Below are 20,154 nucleotides of genomic sequence, written 5' to 3'. Positions count from 1 at the left end.
GCAGGTCCCCCAAACATGTCATCTTAATACACTACTGTTATGGACTGAATGTTTATGTCCCACGAGAATGGCTCACCTGCACTGTGATGGTATTTGGAAGAGGGGTCCTTCAGGAGGTGATTGGGTTTACATAAGGTCATGAGGGTGAGGCTCCCACAGTGGGACTGACATCCTTATAAGAAGGGGTGGAGAGGCCAGAGCTCTTTACCTCCATCATGTGAAGGCACAGGGAGAAGGCGGCCAGCTTCCAGTCAGGAAGAGGGCTCTCACGAGGAACTGACCTAGCCCACACCTTGACCTTGGACTCTCACGAGGAACTGACCTAGCCCACACCTTGACCTTGGACTCTCACGAGGAACTGACCTAGCCCACACCTTGACCTTGGACTCTCACGAGGAACTGACCTAGCCCACACCTTGACCTTGGACTCCAACCTCCAGAACTGTGAGAAATCTGTCAGACTGTGGTATTTTGTTATAGCAGTCTGAACTGACAAGACAATACCAAAGGTCACATGAATTTACCTCAGTATGAGCCTTCTAGAAAGCAGGCCCTCCAAAGACTGTGAAAACATCCAGTATATAGAGTTTTCCAATGCGCATGTCCTTCCCTGTACACCTTGTTTGTGTTTTTATTCATTCAACACTTAGTTCCTATTCTCCTTTCGGCACCGTGCTTGACCCCAGGGCCAAGTCTTTTTTCCTTACTTCCATGCACAGTCTGGAGCTGAGCCACTCACCGGAATCTGACTTGCCATCCTGTAGGTTGTCTAGAATTTCTCTCATCTGGCTAAGCAGCTCCTGGCTCTATTCTGGGTGCTCGGGGGACCTTGTCGAATTGTGGACACAAGGGCAACTGAGCCCAGCACCCTCAGCCCCAGAGCTGAGCCCAGGAAAGGAGACCATCCCCAAGGCCTCTTGTTCGGGCTTTCAGGCTCTTTTAGGCTCTTCTGGTGAAACCGTCTCCACTTACTGTTCTCTACTCTCCTGCTGAGTGGGAAAACGAGCCCCATGTGAAAGCAGTTTTGGGACTGGGAGCCTTGCCATATCCTCATTCAGGTTAAACTTCCTTAAGTAACTGAGAACAGACCTGAGTTAGATTCCTTAGGGCATTTCTCTGTGCTGAGTGCTTAACCAGGAAGAATGTTAAACAGGGTACTGAGCTGAGGGCAAATAGCTGTGACCAATTCCCTAACCTCAGTCACAGAAGGGACTTGAGGAGTTGGACCTTGGAGTCCCCGGTGTCACCACAACTAGATCTGCCTCTTCCAGAATCCTTTGCACAACAGCAGAGCTATTGTGAAGACTTCCCTCACCCCCACCCTCATGCCTCAAGCAAACAAGATGTTTACTTCCAGCACTAGAAGAAGGAGGCGGTACAGGCAGAAATGGGAGGAATGCTAACCATAACTAACCTAAGTCAGATTGCTGGGCTGGCCACTAACCAGGGCGCTGCCTCGCTCTCTGAGGACAACAGAAACAAGAGGCTGGATCTCTGCACGGTACTCTGAATGTTAAAGCTCGGATTCGAAGCTTAGCCACCCCCTGCCCTGAGCTATTATTAATAACTCCCTTTAAGAGGAGGTGACTTGCTGTAGACAACAAGACCTTGAGACTGACCCCTATCTACTGCATGTCAGAACTGAAGAGGGTTCCTTAATTTCTCTCAACTTCCATTTTCTCATCTGAAAAAGTAGGGGTAGTTACACTTGGCTTGCAGGATCTTTTTTGAGACTTAGAAATTGTATACGGGGCACCGTGCTTGGAAACTACCATTCCCTTGAGAAAGAGTTACTACTGCTGTTATTGTTAGCCCTGTCTCTGGGTGTAGATTTGTCACGGATCTGCCTCAGCATGGCTGTGAGTTTGCGAACAAAGATGGTACCCATACTGCTGACTGCAATTAGAGTACCTACTGAGAGGAGGGGCTCAGTCTCTGAGTGAGTGTGGAGAGTCTGGAAAGGGGCAGCAGCCACTAGGAAATAAGCATGCAATGCAATGACTTATAATTTCTGGATCAGTGTTGTCAGATTCTTTGTGTTCAGGATACATCCAAAGAAACAGACATATTCAGACATATTCAGAATCAGCAATAATTGTCACTCTCTCTTTACTGCTGAAGAACAGTGTCTTTCAATAGCTTTAAAAGCAACCACTGCGCGGCGCCTGAGCGGCTCAGTTGGTTAAGTGGCCAACTCTTGATTTCAGCTCAGGTCATGGTCTTAGGGTCCTGCAGTTGAACCCTGCAACTGAACTCTGTGCTCAGCATGGAGTCAGCTTGAGATTCTCTCCCTCTCCCTCTGCCTCTCCCTCCACTCATGCACTCTCTCTTTCTCGTTCTCTTAAGTAAATCAATCTTAAAAAAAAAAAAAAAAGCAATCACTGTGGTCTCACCGTTTATTGGGATGCCTTTGACCCTGTGGTTGAGTGGGTAGCTGTTTCCTGCCCTGATCTCCCCCACTATAGTACACAAGAAGAATTCTTACATGTCCAACTAACTACCACGTTTTCACAGCACTGTAGCCTGTAGCCATGGTGTATCGGCCTGCCGGTCTCAGGCAGGCACTTCAACATTGCCCTTGGAATCCTAGGATTGAACTTCACAATTTTTTTTTTTTAAAGATTTTATTTATTTATTTGAGAGAGAGAATGAGAGAGAGAGAGCACATGAGAGGAGGGAGGGTCAGAGGGAGAAGCAGACCCCCTGCTGAGCAAGGAGCCCGATATGGGACTCGATCCCGGGACTCCAGGATCATGACCTGAGCCGAAGGCAGTCGCTTAACCAACTGAGCCACCCAGGCGCCCGAACTTCACAATTTTTATTTGTCAACAATCCCATAGGTCCTTGACATGCAGTCACTTGTAAGTCATTTTGCAGAGATGTCAATTTTTTAAAACTAGTTTATTATACAAGTAATACATGAATATATATACACATACACATATTTAATGCTCAGGCAATAGAGAAACACACAGAGAAAAACCTGTAGAAGTCTTCCTCTTTTTGTATCAGTCAGAATAGGTCACGTTATACTATAGTAACAAACATCCCCAAATCTCAGTGGCCTGTAGACACAAGTGCATATTTCTTATTCACACTGGATGTTTTCTCTGAGTCCCCTACAGCAGTGTTTTTTGCCTTCTTCACTCCAGAACCAAAGCTGATGGAAAAACCTAACTATCTGGAGCATTGTCAATCTCATGGCAGAAAGAAAAGGACAAGGCAAATGGTGCCCTGACTTCCAGAACTCAGCACAAAAGTGACCAACATCACTTCTCTGACTAAAGCAAGTCATATAGCCATTCCTAAGGTCAACAGCATGGGGATATATCCTCCTACAGAGAAGAGCGTGACATAGGAAAGAAACTGAAACGTTTAGTGAATGAGAACACATCACCACCTCCTCCTAGGATGACTTCTTTCCCAGAGGTAAATGCTCTCAACAGTTCAGTCCGTTTTCTTACATATTTGTGTGTGTCTCTCTCCATTTATTTATTTATATTTATATTTATATAGGAAGAGGCATATACATAAACATGGAATATTATGCATATTGCTCTGCTACTTTCTCTGTTCACTTCATATGTCTCAGGGACCTTTCCACTTCAGTACATATAAGTCTATCCTGCTCTTTCTAACAACTGTGCAGCATTTCATGCTGTAATATCTTTACATTGTTGGTGTACTTTTGGATATTTTCAAAATTGTTTGCTACTATAAATAATGCCATGATAATTATCCTCATACAGACACACATATTTGTGCACATGTGTATTTCTGAGTAACAGCTTTCTAGAAATAAATCGTTAAAGTAGAGCATGTGTACATGACAGCTTTAAAAGATATTGCCAATTTGCCTTAAAAAATGCCTTCGTCAGGACACCTGGGTGGCTCAGTTGGTTAAGCATCTGCCTTCGGCTCAGGTCATGATCCTGGGTTCTTGGGATCAAATCCCAATCGGGCTCCTTGCCCAGTGGGGAGCCTGCTTCTCCGTCTCCTCCCAGCTCATGCTCTCTCTATTTCTATCACTATCTCTGTCTCTCTCAGATAAATAAAATCTGAAAAAAAATGCCTTCATCAACACACACAGCCATCAGCAATGTAAAAGAGCCTGATTTCCTACATCCTCAACAACTCTTAATATTATCAAACTTTTTCTTTTTTTGGTTGATATGATAAAATTTAAAAGTGGTAGTTCATTATTTTATTGTTTTTAATGCGTTTCCTTCTTTATCCGTGAGGTTGAGTATTGCTTGTGTTTATTGTCTAATTTCACATTTTTTTCTGTTGTGAGTTGTCCATTTCCACTCTTTACCCGTTCTCTAGTGGTTGTTTTTCCCTTCACATTTGAATGAGCTATTTGATATATTTTCTCAATATTAATCCTTTGTACTACTGGTTGTGAATACAAGCATTTCTCATTTACCATCAGGAACTTTCCTAAAAACCAGACACTGAGTGAAATGTTATAGCAGCTCCTCTCCTATCAATTCATCACTACCAACCAATTTCCTAAAATACAGAACAATGTCAATATGTGTAACAAATTAGCATGTCAGTTTCAGGAACTATGTGTAACAAATTAGCATGTCAGTTGCACCAAAGGTTACTTCCTGATGACCAAAGAGTGAATATGACTTTTCACAGATATTTGCATGTGTGTAGTCATGTGACCTGAGTATCATCAATATCTGACTCAATCCCTTTGTTGACACTGAGTGCTTTTCACAACATCTGCATGTGATTCTGATATTCTTCCAATTATATTTGGAAAGTAACTAGAGAACTCCCCCCATCCCACACACATACCACTTTGTTTAAAATGTTATATTGAATTTAGGGGATGTACAAATAAAATTTTCTATATAAATCTTGGTCCAAAGCACATTGTATTGGAGAGAGATGTATGCTTAGTGAAGTCTGAGTGTCACAGATAGGGGGATTCTGCTGCGGAAAACTTGTCAGGGAGACAACTTGTAAGGTGTGTCTCTATTTGCTTCCAATCTGGACATTCTCTCTTAATTTTGATTTTTGGGGTTTTCCCCCTAGCTTTATTGAGTTATAATTGACATGTAACTTTAAGCTGTACAATATGATGATTTTATATATATATACATATATATATGTATGTATGTATGTTGCATAATAACCACCACAGCAAGGGAAGCTAACACATCCATCACCTCACATAATTTCTTTGTGTGTGTGTGTGGTGAGAACATTTAAGATCTACTTTCAGCAACTGTCAAGTATATAGCACAGTATTAACTGTAGTCATGATGCTGGACATTAGATCCCCAGAACTTTTTCCTCTGGTAACTGGAAGTTTGTACCCTTTGACCAACATCTCCCCATTTCTTTCCCTAACAATGACCATTCTAATTTGTTTCTGTGAGTTCAGCTTTTTAGATTCCACATACAAGTGGGATCATACAGTATTTGTCTTTCTTTGTCTGACTTATTTCACTTAGTATACTGCCCTCAAGGTCCATCCATGGCTGACATTATCTGGCCGCTGCCTTTGAGCCCGCTGTGTCCAGGGGGATGGACTGAAAACAGAGAACTAGCAGACGAGTTGACAGTTGCCCAAAGAGAGGGATGAACAGAATACAGAAGGAAAGGGGAGTGAGCCAGAAGTGTGTTTCCTCTCCTCTTCTCTGTCTCCCCCAACCCTCCCCATTCTCTCACCCTCTCTCTTCCTCTCTCTCTCTCTTGCATGCGCGCGCACACACACACACACACACACACACACACACACACACACCCCGAGTGAAGATTAGGTGACAACTTAGAACAAGAGGGGCAGCCTGGTCTGAGAAGACAGTCTGAAAGCTGCAGGAAGAGTTTTGAGAAAGCTGTGGCCAGTTGGTGGCTGCCAATCGGGCCAGGTATCTCCTGGCCATGGGCTGCCCCCAGCCGGCCTGTAGGTCCTCCTCATTTCTTCAGAGGGCTTCACCCTCAGAGACCAAGCCCTTGTGCCCCAGCCAGGGCTACTCAAACTGCCTGCTCAGCCACACCAAGCTACCTGAAGCCTCATCCCTGAACCCTGGGGAAACACAGCCAGTCCCACCCGGGGGAAATGGGTTATTTCTCAGTTGTCCCCAGCTTTATCTTTAAAACGGAAGCAAAGTTTGTGTTCCACATCATGTATCTGTGCTTATTTCGATATAAAAAAATGTGTTTTCAATTTCATGCCTAACCCTCCCTCCACACCCCCCCATAGGTCCCAGTATAAAATCCAGTACTGCTCTGTACTTCACGGTACTCATTATAGTTGTAATTAATTCAGGTTTGCCCGATAATTTAGCTGCTGTCCTTTTCCACTGGACCGTCAGCTCCCAGCGGGCGGCACCACGTCTTCCTAGCTCACTGCGTTCTCGGTGGCTCACTAGGGCCCGTCGGGGGCTGTCCGGAGTTAGAGCCTTCTTATAACGAGGCTGACATGGGAATTCCAGTCCTCGTGCAGGCCAAGTGTCTGTGCTTCCTTTTACAAGCAGAAATGCCTGGAGCGTGGCCTCAAAGAGGGGTCCTTGTTCACCAAGGGCCCAGATGAGAGGCACAGTCCATCGCTGCTCAGGACCCCTATCACAGCTCCTGGCGCTCCCCAGTGACATCACCTGAGAACACATACAAAAAGCACCTATTCTGTCAAGGTCTCTAAGGAGCATTACTTTAAGCTCATTCTTGCTGTATTAGGTGTATAACATCATAACTCATGGTTTCCCGGATTCGGTTCAAGGGCATAGATGATTTGGTAGTTATTTGATTTATAGAAGTTTTCTCAAGTCAGAGAAGAAATTGAAGTGTGTTTTGCTGAGGGTAGGAAAACATCTCGGTTTGGAAGAGGAGCTGATATCTCAAGTAAGCAATTGTAAATTATATCAATTTCCCTCACCTTTGGGTCTAACTCTGCCGTCTCCTACACAGTGTCCGTGACAACCCTTCTCAGCGTTCTTGAGGGGGAGACCCGGGCAGATTGCCTGCCCCAGGGAGACCTGGGTTCTAGCCATGCAACTGTAGTAAGTCACTCCACCATCTGTCTTGATATCCACAGAGCAACAGTCAGAAGATTTATTGGTTAAAAAAATGCAAATTCCTTAAAACAGCCAAGTGCTGTCTCCAAATTTCATGCAAAGATGTGGTTAAACAGCGCTTGAAGATAGCTCTAAATAAAAATAGTAAGAAATCTGAATTGTGGAATAATTATTACTGTAATTGCTTGCATTTATTGGACAGTTGTTACATGGCAGATACTGGGCTGAGTTCTTTACATGGATTGGCTTGTTTAATGGCAACCATTCGAGGTAGGGAGAATTATTATTCCCATTTCCCAGATGAGGAAATAGATACCTGGAGAGAGTAGGTAACTTTCCCCAGATCTTGCCTAGTGGAAAACAGTCAAAGCTTTGAGGCTGGTTTACATCATTTTCTGGTCCAGGCTCTTACCACTGGCCATGAATAAGCAATCAACTTTTGTGTTTGAGAAAGAAATAAACTTCCATCATGCCAAGTTCAAGCGCTGGTGAGCTTGTATTGTTTACTCTGGGGCCTAACAGATTTGTTTCAATTAACAAAGACATAAAGATCCTTTGTAAGTGGCTTATTTATTGACTCTTAGGTGATTGAAAATCTGTTGTTCCCTTAAAAATGTTAAGCATCACCTCTCCTCTCCAAACCCATTACAATCTAACAAATAAAATTTTTGTGAGTTTGGCCCATGGTGAAATTCCAGCAAGACCCCAATTTCTGTTTGGCCAGCCATCAAACAGAAAGTTCTGACTTGCAGTGCTCTTTTGAACAGTATGTCGACATTCACAGCCTCTATTTAACTTCTCTCTCTGATAGCAGTGGTCCTGGGGTTTCTTTCAGTCACTGGAGTTGGTAGATGCTTCGTGCTACATTATGGAGTAGTCGCTGCAGGCCCGTTTTGGAATGGTGTGACCCTTGCCTTTTCGATATAAAAAAAAAAGCCCTTGGCCTTTCTCTCCAACCCAGTCTACAACCATCCTCCACTTTGGAAAACATTTTCAATTCCCTTCTGTCCAATGCAACAGGGATAGGTCGAGCAGATACTATCTGCCCAATGTTGTGTTACTCCAGGCCAGGGGGAGGAGACTCTCCATAAAATATTAACATATTAATAATAGCTGACATTTATTGACTGCTTCTCATCAAGCATGACTTCATTTTATCCTCGCAGTCATTTTTCAGAGTGGCAGAGCCCCAGGTCCCAGGAGCAGACTGAGGATCTACGTTGATTGCAGGTCTGACATCATAGTCTGAGATTTTAACCCCTATTCTTTGGTACCGTTTCAGTGAGTGCCAAACAGTCTGAAGACAAGGGTTGGGGTAGTCCAGGAAGAGTCCAGGGAAGGAGTGGAAATTGAACTGGATTCTAAGGATTGCACTAGAAAGATTGGAAAGGATTTAGGGCAGAAAAACAGGCTCTCTTGCTGTGTTCTCCCTATAAAGCAACAGAGAAGGTGAATTAGACCATTTTGGGGGTTGGCATTACCAATTAATTTTAAATTCAACACCTGCCTTGTCATTTGAACTTAATCTTATTATAGCAGATCTTTTCACATTTCTTTTGTTTATGCAGATTTTACACGCAGGGGTTTTAAGTCAATCAAAGAGCGTCTGGGCTGAAAAGAATTATTTTTTGTGTGCGTTAAAATAATTGGCCCAGTTCCTCTCTGAACCAATAAGTAAAACATTCTAATTCCTGTCTTAGAGGACGAGTAATACAGACTAGGGCAAAAAAGCGTTCACCTAACTACCTCTCTTTTATTTCTAGAACATGGTATGATGTCCAGGAAAAAGAATTTACACTGTCTGGAGGAAGAGCCAAGATCAGCATATGTAGCCTGAACTTAGCATAGATACCGTGTCCTTGACAGTCATGCTTAATTTGCTTGATAAGTGAGCAAAGTATTCCAATAACAGAGAGGGAACAGACTGAGAAACAAGTTTGAACTTAAATATCCTGCACACGATGTCGGGATATGCCACTGTCCTCTTTCCTTCTACTTTGTGCCATCCCACCATAAAAGTGCCTCCTATAAGGGGTAGACGAACCATGAGAGACGATGGACTCTGAAAAACAAACAGGGTTCTAGAGGGGAGGGGGGTGGGAGGATGGGTTAGCCTGGTGGTGGGTATTGAGGAGGGCACATTCTGCATGGAGCACTGGGTGTTGTGCACAAACAATGAATCATGGAACACTTCATCTAAAACTAATGTTGTAAGGGGATTAACATAAGAATAAAAAAAATAAAAAAAAAGTGCCTCCTATAAAATATTCTTTCTGAGCTATCTGGACTTTATTTCCAAGTCATTTAATTTTCCCCTGGTTGTTGACTCTGTGTCCTTGCCTTTAAATCATCAACCTCTTTCATGGTTTCAATCTTCTTGTCTTTTTTGCAGAAAGTAATTTTGTCAAAGACATATTTCAATGCATATAAGGGGGAAATTACCTGATTTTTATTTAGTGTCTCCAAAGGAGCTTTAGTCTGTTTCAGAGAAAGCTAGAATCAGGCGACTTTCTTCTCTGTATCTGAACAATCCAGGCTCTCTGTCCCTATATAGAAATAAGCACTGTTGGTGACAGCTATGTGGTATGGCTGGGCCCAAGCCTACCTTCAGCTCCAGCGTATAGCCCTGATCAGTCTAGACCACGGGCAGTCCCATTGTGGTGGTCACAGAGTTTGGTTCGGGGATGAGCCAGTCAGCACAAAGCTTTGACTGTGGGAAACCATCTTTCCTGTTTCATAGGAATAAGGCAGCATGTGGACCTCGCTGCTGCCAGGCCTCCTACAGTTACCAGGGAGTTAGCCCTAGGAGGCAACCCACACTGGGTGTGAAAGAGAAGGGAGGTAGGAAGAAAGAGAGTCCTCATGTCATTGTGGCAATCAGAGCCTTTCACTGTACCTTTGGACTCCCAGTTAGCCAGTAAGTCCCTCCTTGTTTATGAGTTTTAATTCGGTTTTCTGTTACTTGTAGCCAAAAGCATTTTATCTGCTACACCCAACAACTGGGCAGTTGAACTGAAACACAATTTTACATCTCAAAATGCAGTTTATCCATTCCAACTGTCTAACAATAGCATATCGGGTAATTAAGTTGCATTTACTGATGGCATATGAGGTAGGACAGACTATGCTGTTATAAATAAAAATGTATTTTTCACTCTCATGACAATCTGAAGCAAGTGTTTCTGGTCAGCAGTTGGCTCTCCCACTTGGTTCTACTAGTTTTTCAGGAAACCAGGTTCCTTCCACCTTTTGGCTCCTCCATCTCCTAGGGCTCATTATCTTCATCAAGCTGGCAGAAGGGGAAGGAGGATGAAGGGGGCACCTCTCCTTCCTAAAAACTTTGGCCCAGAAATGGTACAAACTATTTCCACTCTCCTTTGGCTCAAACTCAGTCACCTGACCACATCTCACTGCAAAGGGGGCCAGGAAGAAAAAGTAGATTTTTGATAACTAGTTCACAGTCTTGCCCAGAAAGAATGTTCTAGAAGGTTATTAAATTACATGGGAAAAAGCTCAAGAACAGTGTGCATAATATCAGTCCAAGTTTCCAAATGCCCATGTCTATAAGTATATAAGCTATGTCTCCTTCTATTTTAACATTTGTTCTTGTTCTTCTGCAGCCATGCTCCCCTTCTGGCACCTTCATGATGACCGCGTTTGCAAATATACTCCACCACCTTCTGGTGAGCAATACAGATTTTATTGTAAATTTTGTATGGAGACAAAAATGTAACCAAATTCCTCTATGGACACCTGTTCTTTCCTCCAAAATTCTCACCCCATGTCAGTGGTCCGTCTTCACTGTCCACATGCTTCCCTTCCACCATCACCAGCACCATCACCACCTGACCTGTGCCCGAACACTCTGCCTCTTGCCCTTTGTTATATGCCATCTCAGCAAAACAAAAACCTGGTAATCAACTCAAAACCAATGATATACATTTTTCCTCCAGCATACCCCTCCAGGAACTTAGCAAATAATTCACTGAACAAAGAAAGTTTTCTTCCTGAGGTGCGTCTGCTGGGTGGGGAGCTGCTAAATAAGATGAATTTGTGCCATAAAAATGCACTTCTGTAGACAAAGAGACTGGAGGGATAGTCCCAAAATGTTGACAGTGTTTATCTGTAGGTAACTGGATTACACATAAGTTTTTTTCCCTCCTGCGTATTCCTGTACTTTTCTGTAATTTTTGTTTCTGTATTTTTGAAATTTTCTATAGTACATGCTATATTGCTTTAACAAGCTGAAAAGACATATTTTTTGAAGATTTTATTATTTATTTAGAGAGTAGGGGGAGGGGCAGAAAGAGGGGGAGAGAGAATCTGAAGCAAACTCCCTGCTGAGCACAGAGCCCGTTGTAGAGCTTGATCCCATGACCCCGACATGACCTGAGCTGAAATCAAGAGTTGGGACACCCAACCGAGTCACCCAGGTCCCCCAAGCTGAAAAAACATTAATTTTTGCTCAACTTTAGTGACCAATAGGGAACTGTAAATCAAAACCACAAGGAGATACTACCTCATGCCCATTAGGATGGTTACTATGAAAAAAGAAAGAAAAACAGAGAATAGTAAGTGTTGTCAAGGATACAGAGAAATTAGAATTCTTGGTTGTTGCAGGGGATGCAAACTGGTGCAGCCGCTGTGGAAGACAGTATGGAGGCTCGTCCAAACATTAACATAGAAGTACCCTAGGATCCAGCAATTCCACTTCTGGATTTACACCCAGAAGAAGCGAAAGCAGTGTCTCAAAGAGGTCGTGTTTATAGCAGCTTTATTCACAGTAGCGCAGAGATGAAAGCAGCCCAAAGGTCTATCAGTGGATGAGTGAATAAATAAAATGTGGCATGTACATATGATGAAATATTATTCAACCTTCAAAAGAGGGAAATTCTGGCACATGCACATGATGAATCTTGAGGACATTATGCTAAGTGAAATAAAACACTGATAAAAGGACAAATATTGTACGATTCACTTGTATGAGATACCCAGAGTATCAGGTTCATAGAGGCAGAAAGTAATATGGTGGTTGCCGGGGCTGAGGGAAATGGGGGATGGGGAGTTAGTGTTTACTGGGTACGGAGTTTCAGTTGGTAAAGATGAGAACGTTCTGGAGATGGGTGGTAGTGTGAATATACTTAATGCCACTGAATTGTATCCTCTAAAATGGTTATTTGAAGTGGTAAATTTTTGTATATTTTACCATAACTTTTTTAAAAAGAAATTTATCTTTCCAGAAGCAACTTTATGAGAATTTTTTACTTGGATAGCTTGTGATCTCTTTTGAAAACCAGATATTGCTATAGTTCGGCTCTCCATCTATACAGTATTACTGTTTTGTTTTGTTTTTAATTTAAATTTTGTTAATTAACATACAGGGCAATATTGGTTTCTGGAGTAGAATCCAGTGATTCATCACCCACATACAACACCCAGTGCTCATCACCAGTGCCCCCTTAATGCTCATCACCCTTCTGGCCCATCCCTCACCCATCCTCCTCCATCAACCTCCAGTTTATTCTCTGTCATTAAGAGTCACTTATGGCTTGTTTCCCTCTCTCTTTTTCTTTCTTTCTTTCTTTTTTTCTTTTTTAATTAAATAGGCTCCACGCTCAGTGTGGAGCTCAACACAGGGCTTGAACTCACGACCCTGAGATTGAGACTTGAGCTGAGCTCAAGAGTCAGACACTTGACTGAATGAGCCACCCAGATGCTCCTATGAAATATTACTTTTAAAATGAATTTGTAAGTGATATAAGGAAAAATACTTATTACACCCAAATTACACAAGACTCAGGGATTGATAAGCTATGGCTTCTCTTCCCCAAGGATTTGCTATCTGGTAAGTGAGGAGAACAAGTAAACAACTACAATCCACAGGGAAATGAAACTGTGGGCAAGTGTAGTGATAGAAGCACTGAATTCTGCCTGGGTGGTTAGTGGGGCTTCCCAGAGGAAGAAGTGTCTAAAGACTTGGGAGTTTACTAATAGAGAACAAGGGGTGAACATGGGGGGCACACTGGAAAGTGGAATAGAGGGTGCCTGGGTGGCTCAGTTGGTTAGGCGACTGCCTTCGGCTCAGGTCATGATCCTGGAGTCCCGGGATCGAGTCCCGCGTCGGGCTCCCTGCTCGGCGGGGAGTCTGCTTCTCCCTCTCCCGCTCCCCCCTCTTGTGCTCTTTCTCTCTCTCACTCTCTCAAATAAATAAATAAAATCTTTAAAAAAAAAAAAAAGTGGGATAGAGATGGAGGGAGAGGCCTGGGATGTGAGGAAACCAGTCAACCCACGAGTGCCGTCCCCTGAGGCCTCTGCCCTGTCACGGGACATCCTGGAACTTTGACCATGTCTGGCTAAAGGCCAGCGAGAAGGCAAGCTCAGGCCTGCACATGGCAGTGTTGCCTTTACTGCGGAGATGACCCAGGAAGCCGGCTGAACTCAGAAATCAAGGGAAAGTCAGCCATGGGTCAGGGCCAGAGTGGAGACCTTGGCTGGCTTGGCGGTGTGATTCTAGAGAAAGACAGAGCCCGCCCGAGCTTCCTGTGCAAACAGGGGAGGGGCTCCCTGCATGTTGGTGCCTGATCGTGTGCAGCTGTCGGTTTTGCAGTCTGACAGCAAAAAGAATAGAAGCTTTTTTCATTCAATCCAAAAGCTTCTGTAATGTTTTGTCGGCATCTCGGACTTGGCCAATCTGAGGCACATGTCTTCCCCCAAGCTCCATATGCTTGGACTTCTCTCGGGATGACGGCGTGCAAATGGTGCACAGCTGGACAACTGTCCCCTTGGCCCAGGTAGAGGGGAGACCAGAGCGTGCTTGTGAGCTGGACATCTGTGAGTCACGGATGGGGGGAGATCAATTTGTGAAAAGGAGACAGAGAGCATGCAGAATTACATGTGATATAGGGATTTGTGATACTGGACCTGGAAGATCTTCAAGGTCAATTCATTCACTACCTTATTGTCAACTGGTGTGGGTCACTCCTGTCACTGGGGCTGTTTATGCTCTCTGAAACCTCTGCCCTGTGCTGGTCCCTGCCTCCTGTTGGGCACTTCTAGTCCAGGCAACTGCCAAGATGGCCCTCGTGGCTCCTCTCCGTGTCCCCAGACCTCCCTCAGAGGACCCTTCACGCTGCTCCCAGGCCCATGGCGGTGAGCACCCACAACCACCTCCATGTGGCCGTGGCTGGAGCGCAAAGTGTAGGGGACAGGTCATGTGGAGAATCCCACAAATCCAGATCCATCCCCCCTCAGGGGACGGGGCCCTGACGCTCTCTTTTTTTTTTTTTTAATTTTATTTATTTATTCATGAGAGACAGAGAGAGAGAGAGAGAGAGAGAAGCAGAGGGAGAAGCAGGCTCCCAAGGAGCAGGGAGCCCGATGCGGGACTCGATCCCAGGACTCTGGGATCATGACCTGAGCCGAAGGCAGACGCTTAACCGTCTGAGCCACCCAGGTGCCCACCCCTGACGCTCTCTTACCCACAAATCACAAAAACCTCTAGCCCCTTACCTTCTTGGAAGCCTCTTTAACTCCCCCAGGTGGGCCTGACAGCACAAAGAGCTGGAAACTCCCTGCCTGGGGTCAGGACACCCAGGTCTGGGAACACAAAGCGCTGGCTGTTTTTCCTGGAAGGGTGAGGGGAAAATTATCTTTTCATTGTTTTTTTGATAGGTCAGAGTGGCAAAAAAAGATAAGCTGCAGTTAATTTCTCAGTATCTCACCTTGTTGCTCGTTAATGATCTCACTTGCCTGAACACCTGGAGACAGGTAGTCTGGGCTCCTCACCCGATCCCATGATGTCAGTGGGGCCACTGGGCCTGCCACCTGTTAGTCTGTTCTTGGGTCCTTCTTGGCTCCCCAAGATGAACCTCTTAGACACTTCTGAGTGGGCCACTGATTGCTGCTTCATTTCCTCTCCTCTACATCCAGTGTAGCTCCGAGGTGCCACCTCCCACCCCATCCACCTCTGTCTGTTTGTTCTCCCAATTATTCCCCTGCATCCTCGGGAACAAAGCCCCAGAGGATCTGATCAGATTTTAGGGCAGAGTCCCACCAATGCAGCAGGACCAAACCCGAGCAAAGCAATGTCTGAGGCTTAAGAATCTGAGGGATGAACCCTCTTTACTTTCATACAGATTTAAAACTACCTTTTTACTAAGGATCCCGACCCAGACGAGTAGCGTCATTTGTGACGAGCCCACTGCCCCGGGCCCAGGTCAAGAAACCGTGAGATCAAATGGCCTGAACTAAGCTAAGTGGACAAGGCCCTTCTCCCCTGGCCTTTGAAATGACTGAATGGCTCAGGGAAAGCACTTGTCTTTGTTCACCAAAGGAAAGGCCTTGTTAGTTTGCTTTTTCTAGAGCGTTCTTTAAGGAAGCTTCCGACCCGCTTGGTTCTGTATATTGGATTTTCCATCTTGCTGGGGCCCTAGGGAAGCGGAAGCCAACCTTCCCTCCGGTGTCCAAACTCCGGGACTTCACAAGTCCTTGATGCTGGAAGATTTGCAACATCGGGGCCTCTCCTCCGGCTTCCTTCTCCAGCTTCTCCTGACAATCTCTGAGCCTGAACACTTCAGCCTCGGGTCGGGGGCCTGGAATGTGTGTCAACAGTTTGAAGGCTGCTTCTGCGTGTCAGCTGCTGCCCTCCTGGTCCCCTTTCCCGGGTCTGAAGCCATGACCTTTCACCTCCCCCTGGGTGCAGCCCCCCAAGAGTTGGAGGGCATGTCTCCGTGCCTGCTGCAGCCTATGCGCACGGACAGATAGAGCATCCAACAATCTGATTTATGTTTCCCAGATTTATCGCATCACTCGCATACCCGGGCCGGCTGATATTTTAGGAGCGTGAATCAGAGTGTCTGGCTTGGCTTCCTCTGCAGCCGAGCTCCGGCTGCAGGCAGGATGAAGTTGGGAGGGGCAAGAACTCCACTTATCAGGGAGGAAATTTGTGTCAGTAACAAGTCTGCCTGGCAACAGTGCCACGAAAGAGAGATGCTAGGCCTCAGCATCAGAGCCAAAATCTTCACGCTGGTGGAGAGCATCGCACTGCGCAATTTTCCTCCTTGGTGCGCTCACTATACTCTTTGGGAAAAAAAAAGGAAAGTAAGCATTCTGTGCAAGCATTCTCCCAAGGAGATCCCGTCACCTGCCGCCAAGCAGGAAGACTGTGATCAACTGAAATGTCACCAGGCTGTAGCTATCCATTACCCATGGATATGTCATGAATGAATAATATGAAAGGAGCTCATGCAGTGGAAAGGGAAGCACAAAGGCGAAGCTACTGGGGGCAGAGCTCACAGAAGCCCCCGTGACTCAGTGTGGGGCTCTGCTTGGGGAGCAGGGCTCAAGATGAGGGCGACCAAGAGATATTCCTTGATTTTTTTCCTAGTTGCTTAAGCATGTGCTGCTAAAGAGAGAGTTTCCCATTGCTCAGGGAGTCTCATCGGAGTGAGGGAGAAGGTAGAACCAGGGCTGATCTGGACATCCAAACACTTGGAGCTACCTGGAAAGCAGTAGTTGTTTCTTCTCTACCTTTGGACTTCAGCGCCCAGACCAATGGTAGGCACAGCGTAGAAGCTTAATCCAGGTGTGCTGAACCAAACCCAGCCCCAGTTCTGTTTGTACTTTGGGCGCCCATGAGTGTGTCGCTTTACCCCTCCAGGCATCCTTTTTACCATTTACCGGTGATCTCTTAGAGGTCGTCCCAGGTCTGACATTCTAGTATTCTAAGGTCAGAACTAGTTTTAAAATCCTAAGAAAGCAGGGAATTAAAAATGTTTCCATAAATGTTTATATCTCAGATGCCTGATCCTTGGGCTCTGCTTTATTATCCCAGTGTGTGCACGCAAGTCTTCAGGCTTAAATGTTCCCATGAATACATCACCCAGTGGTATCTGGGATACATTTACATTTTTAGCATCAGTGTAATTTTGTTTGGTTTTATGCCACAGGAAGTTCAAGCCTGATTCAATTAAGGGGTTTCGTAAAATGAGTTTTTAAAAAGGAAAGACAATGCATTGCACATGTTAGACCATTGTACTTTGCATTGTTATCCAATCAGGCATGTTGGGGGTGGCTCGAGCTTTGGTCCAAGAATCTGTTAGCAATCCATAAAGTTGAATATTTTACTATCTTATTTGGAAGCATGGAATTTAAGAGCTGGAATGGACCTTGGAGGTAGGCAGGCATCTCCGACTAAACAAGGGCAGGGGAGTTTTTGCCCGTTTTTTCATGCCTCTCAGCTCCTGATGCAGCTTTCTTATTGTGGGCCTGAAAGCTCTGATCAGAAAAAGCCCTGGTTGCTAAATCTGAGAAAGAGAGGGCCAGGAGCAGACAACAGAATCGTGTCCAATCTGAGAGTGCTTTCCTTCCCACCCAAAACAGCCAGCTCAAGAGTTCAATTCCTGTGTGTCACAGAAGGGGCGGGGGCAGTGGTTCGGGGGGGCACAGAGGAGGGCCCGTCCCAGGCAGCAGCCACAGCTGGCTTTTGCAAGAAGTACACACCAAAGAGAAGCTGCCCTCCGTGGAAGTAGAGTTGAAGACACCTTGGCACCTTACAAGGGAATGTTGAGCCCGTTCAGACAGAGACTGAGGACTCACAGCAATGCCTTCAGGCTCTGATCAGAGTTAGCAAACAGGGCAGCCGCAGAAACCAGAGGAGAGACTCAAACCAAAGAGGAGAGAAGCAAAAACCCCGAGATGCCCCGAGTGAGATGGGAGATGCGGAGAGAAGAAAGGGCAGGGACCCTGCCATGGGTCCTGCGGAGGTAGTGTGGTCGCAGGGAGACCCCACACCTTAACCCATGGGAAGACTAAGCTCTAATGGAGGAGGCAGTCCTGAAAGTTAAGGCTGCGGACGAAGGCAAGTTGCATACTGGAAGGTGAAAAGTGGAAGTCCAAAGCTGGGAAAATTTAGGGCAGGGGAGGGTCAGGGGAGCAGATTCAGAACAAAGATAGTCTTAAATTTCTGGAGTTCTTCTCTGTGGCGCTTGACCCATGACTGGGGTGACCATTTAAAGGCACTCTGTTGAGGTTCGCACAAAGACAATGGACTAAGGGGATTTGAACAGGATCAGAACAGAATCCTCTCCTTTTAGACAGTTTCCTTTGATGCTAGAAGTTCATAGCAGAGCCACAATCTGTATGTATCTGTCTCCATCGTACTTTTGGCTCCCGGCAGAAAGGAGTTGGAACTATAAGGGGTAGTTAGCATCTCATAAAACAAGAAGGTGACATAGGGCTATGCCAGGGTTCTTCTGGGCAGAGGCCCCCCTGCCTGTGGCAAGGACCCCATCCCTCCCATCTTTCCCCACTGGTCCAAAGGCTGATGCCTGCTCAGGATGGCTCTCATCGTGGCTTTGGCAGTTTTAGGCATCCGTGCAGATAATAATAGTCAAGACAGAAAAAAGACAAAGTCCTCACTTGTGTGTGTGTGTGTGTGTGTGTATGTCACTTCTTAAAAGCAAAAAATCCCTTCCCAGAAGCACCTCTCACAACATTCCCTCACATCTTCGCAGCCTCGGGGTGACCACATTACCTCACCATGCAATTGCCTGTGGCAATCTTTTGGCAAAGCAAACTAGACCAACAGACTGGCTGAGGCTGATAAAAATTCATTCTGCGGGGGGCCTTCCCCTGAAGCACTTGGCTGTTGGGGCAGAGGTGGACAGAACTGGGAGCCCGAGTGGGAGGGAGAAGGATTGAGGATCCAAACCGCCCATGGGGTTGGTTGTTCTGGGTAATGGTGAGGGGACTGGAGAGGGCGTCTCCAACCCAGACCCGCTAAGCCCCTCCACTGACCTTCCGTACTTCGGAGACAACTGTGACAGAGGAGTGACTGAGGTCAGGGGAAGTGAAGTGACACATCGGGGCTTCTCAGATCGGGAGCAGCAGCTCTCAACCCTCCCCCGCCACTCGCCCCCCAACTCCGCCCTTTTTACCACCACAGCTCTTTCTCTGTAACATTTTAAACCACCTTAGTTAAGGCTCACTGTAGGGAAAACGTATTTTTTTCCAACTTTATCGAGATGTAATTGACATACAACATTGTGTAACTTTAGGGTGTAAAATGTGGTGATTCGATACACATTTATTTTGCAAAATGATTACCACCATAGGTTAGTTAACACATCTGTTACCTCACGTAAGTATCTTCTGTGTGTGTGTCCTAAGAACATTTAAGATCTACTCCCAGTAGATCTTAAATACATACATACATATATATTATACATACATGTATAATATATATATGTAACATTTTCTTTATCCATTCATCAATAGACACATAAGTTGTTTCCATGTCTTGGCTCTTGGCTCTTGCAGGAATACTGCAGGGAACGTGGGAGTGCAGGTGTCTCCTTCAGATATATACCCAGAATTGGATTCCTGGATCATAGGGTAGCTCTGTTTTTAATCTTCTGAGGAACCTCCATACTGTTTTCCACAGTGGCTGTACCAATTTCCATTCTCACCAACAGTGCATGGGGGTCCCCTTTTCTCCACATCCTTGTCAACACTTCTTATTTCTTGTCTTTTTGGTAACAGCCATTCAAACAGGTGTGAAGTGATATCTCATTGTGGTTCTGATTTGTATTTCCTTGATGATTAATGATATTGAGCATCTTTTCATGCACCTGTTGGCCATCTGTATGTCTTTTTTGGAAAAGTGTCTATTCCATTCCTCTGCCAATTTTTTAATCGGATTATTTGGGTTTTTTGCTCTTGAGTTGTAGAAGTTCCTCACTTATATACTTCCTCACTTGGATATTCACCCCTTACCTGATAGATGGTTTCTAAATATTTTCTCCCATTTCATAAGTTGCTTCATCAATTTGCTGATTGTTTCCTTTGCTGTGCAGAAGGTTTTCAGTTAGATGTAGCCCCACTTATATATTTTTGCTTTTGTTGCTTGTGCTTTCAGTGACAAATCCCCAAAAAAACCACAAAAAAACAAAAAACTGGTGCTAAGAACAGTGTCAAGGAGTTTTCATCTCTGTTTTCTTCTAGGAGTTTTATGGTTTCATGTCTTATATTTAAGTCTTTGATCCATTTTAAGTTATTTTTTGCGAGTGGTGTAAGACAGGGATCCAGTTTTATGCTTTTGCATATAGATACTCGGTTTCCC

General features: G+C 45.1%; 2 protein-coding genes across 2 annotated transcripts in view; both read left to right on the top strand.

Annotated features, from left to right (window-relative positions):
* PCNX1 (pecanex 1) overlaps positions 1-8,918 on the top strand; it is a 238,294-nt gene extending 229,376 nt beyond the window's left edge. Inside the window, exons 35-36 of the transcript XR_004677042.1 lie at positions 3,153-3,429; positions 8,798-8,918. The gene's annotated coding sequence lies outside the window, so the exon portion shown is untranslated. The remainder of the gene's footprint in view (positions 1-3,152; positions 3,430-8,797) is intronic.
* Positions 8,919-10,651: 1,733 nt separating this feature from the next.
* The window catches only part of SIPA1L1 (signal induced proliferation associated 1 like 1), a 447,306-nt gene continuing 437,803 nt past the window's right edge, over positions 10,652-20,154 (top strand). The window contains exon 1 of the mRNA XM_034992842.1: positions 10,652-10,717. The gene's annotated coding sequence lies outside the window, so the exon portion shown is untranslated. The remainder of the gene's footprint in view (positions 10,718-20,154) is intronic.

Source organism: Mirounga leonina, unplaced genomic scaffold (assembly GCF_011800145.1).
Source record: "Mirounga leonina isolate KUSES-001 unplaced genomic scaffold, KU_Mleo_1.0 Mir_82, whole genome shotgun sequence".
Lineage (NCBI taxonomy): Eukaryota > Metazoa > Chordata > Mammalia > Carnivora > Phocidae > Mirounga > Mirounga leonina.
Note: the sequence above shows the minus strand (reverse complement) of the source record. Positions and strands in the feature narration are given on the sequence as shown.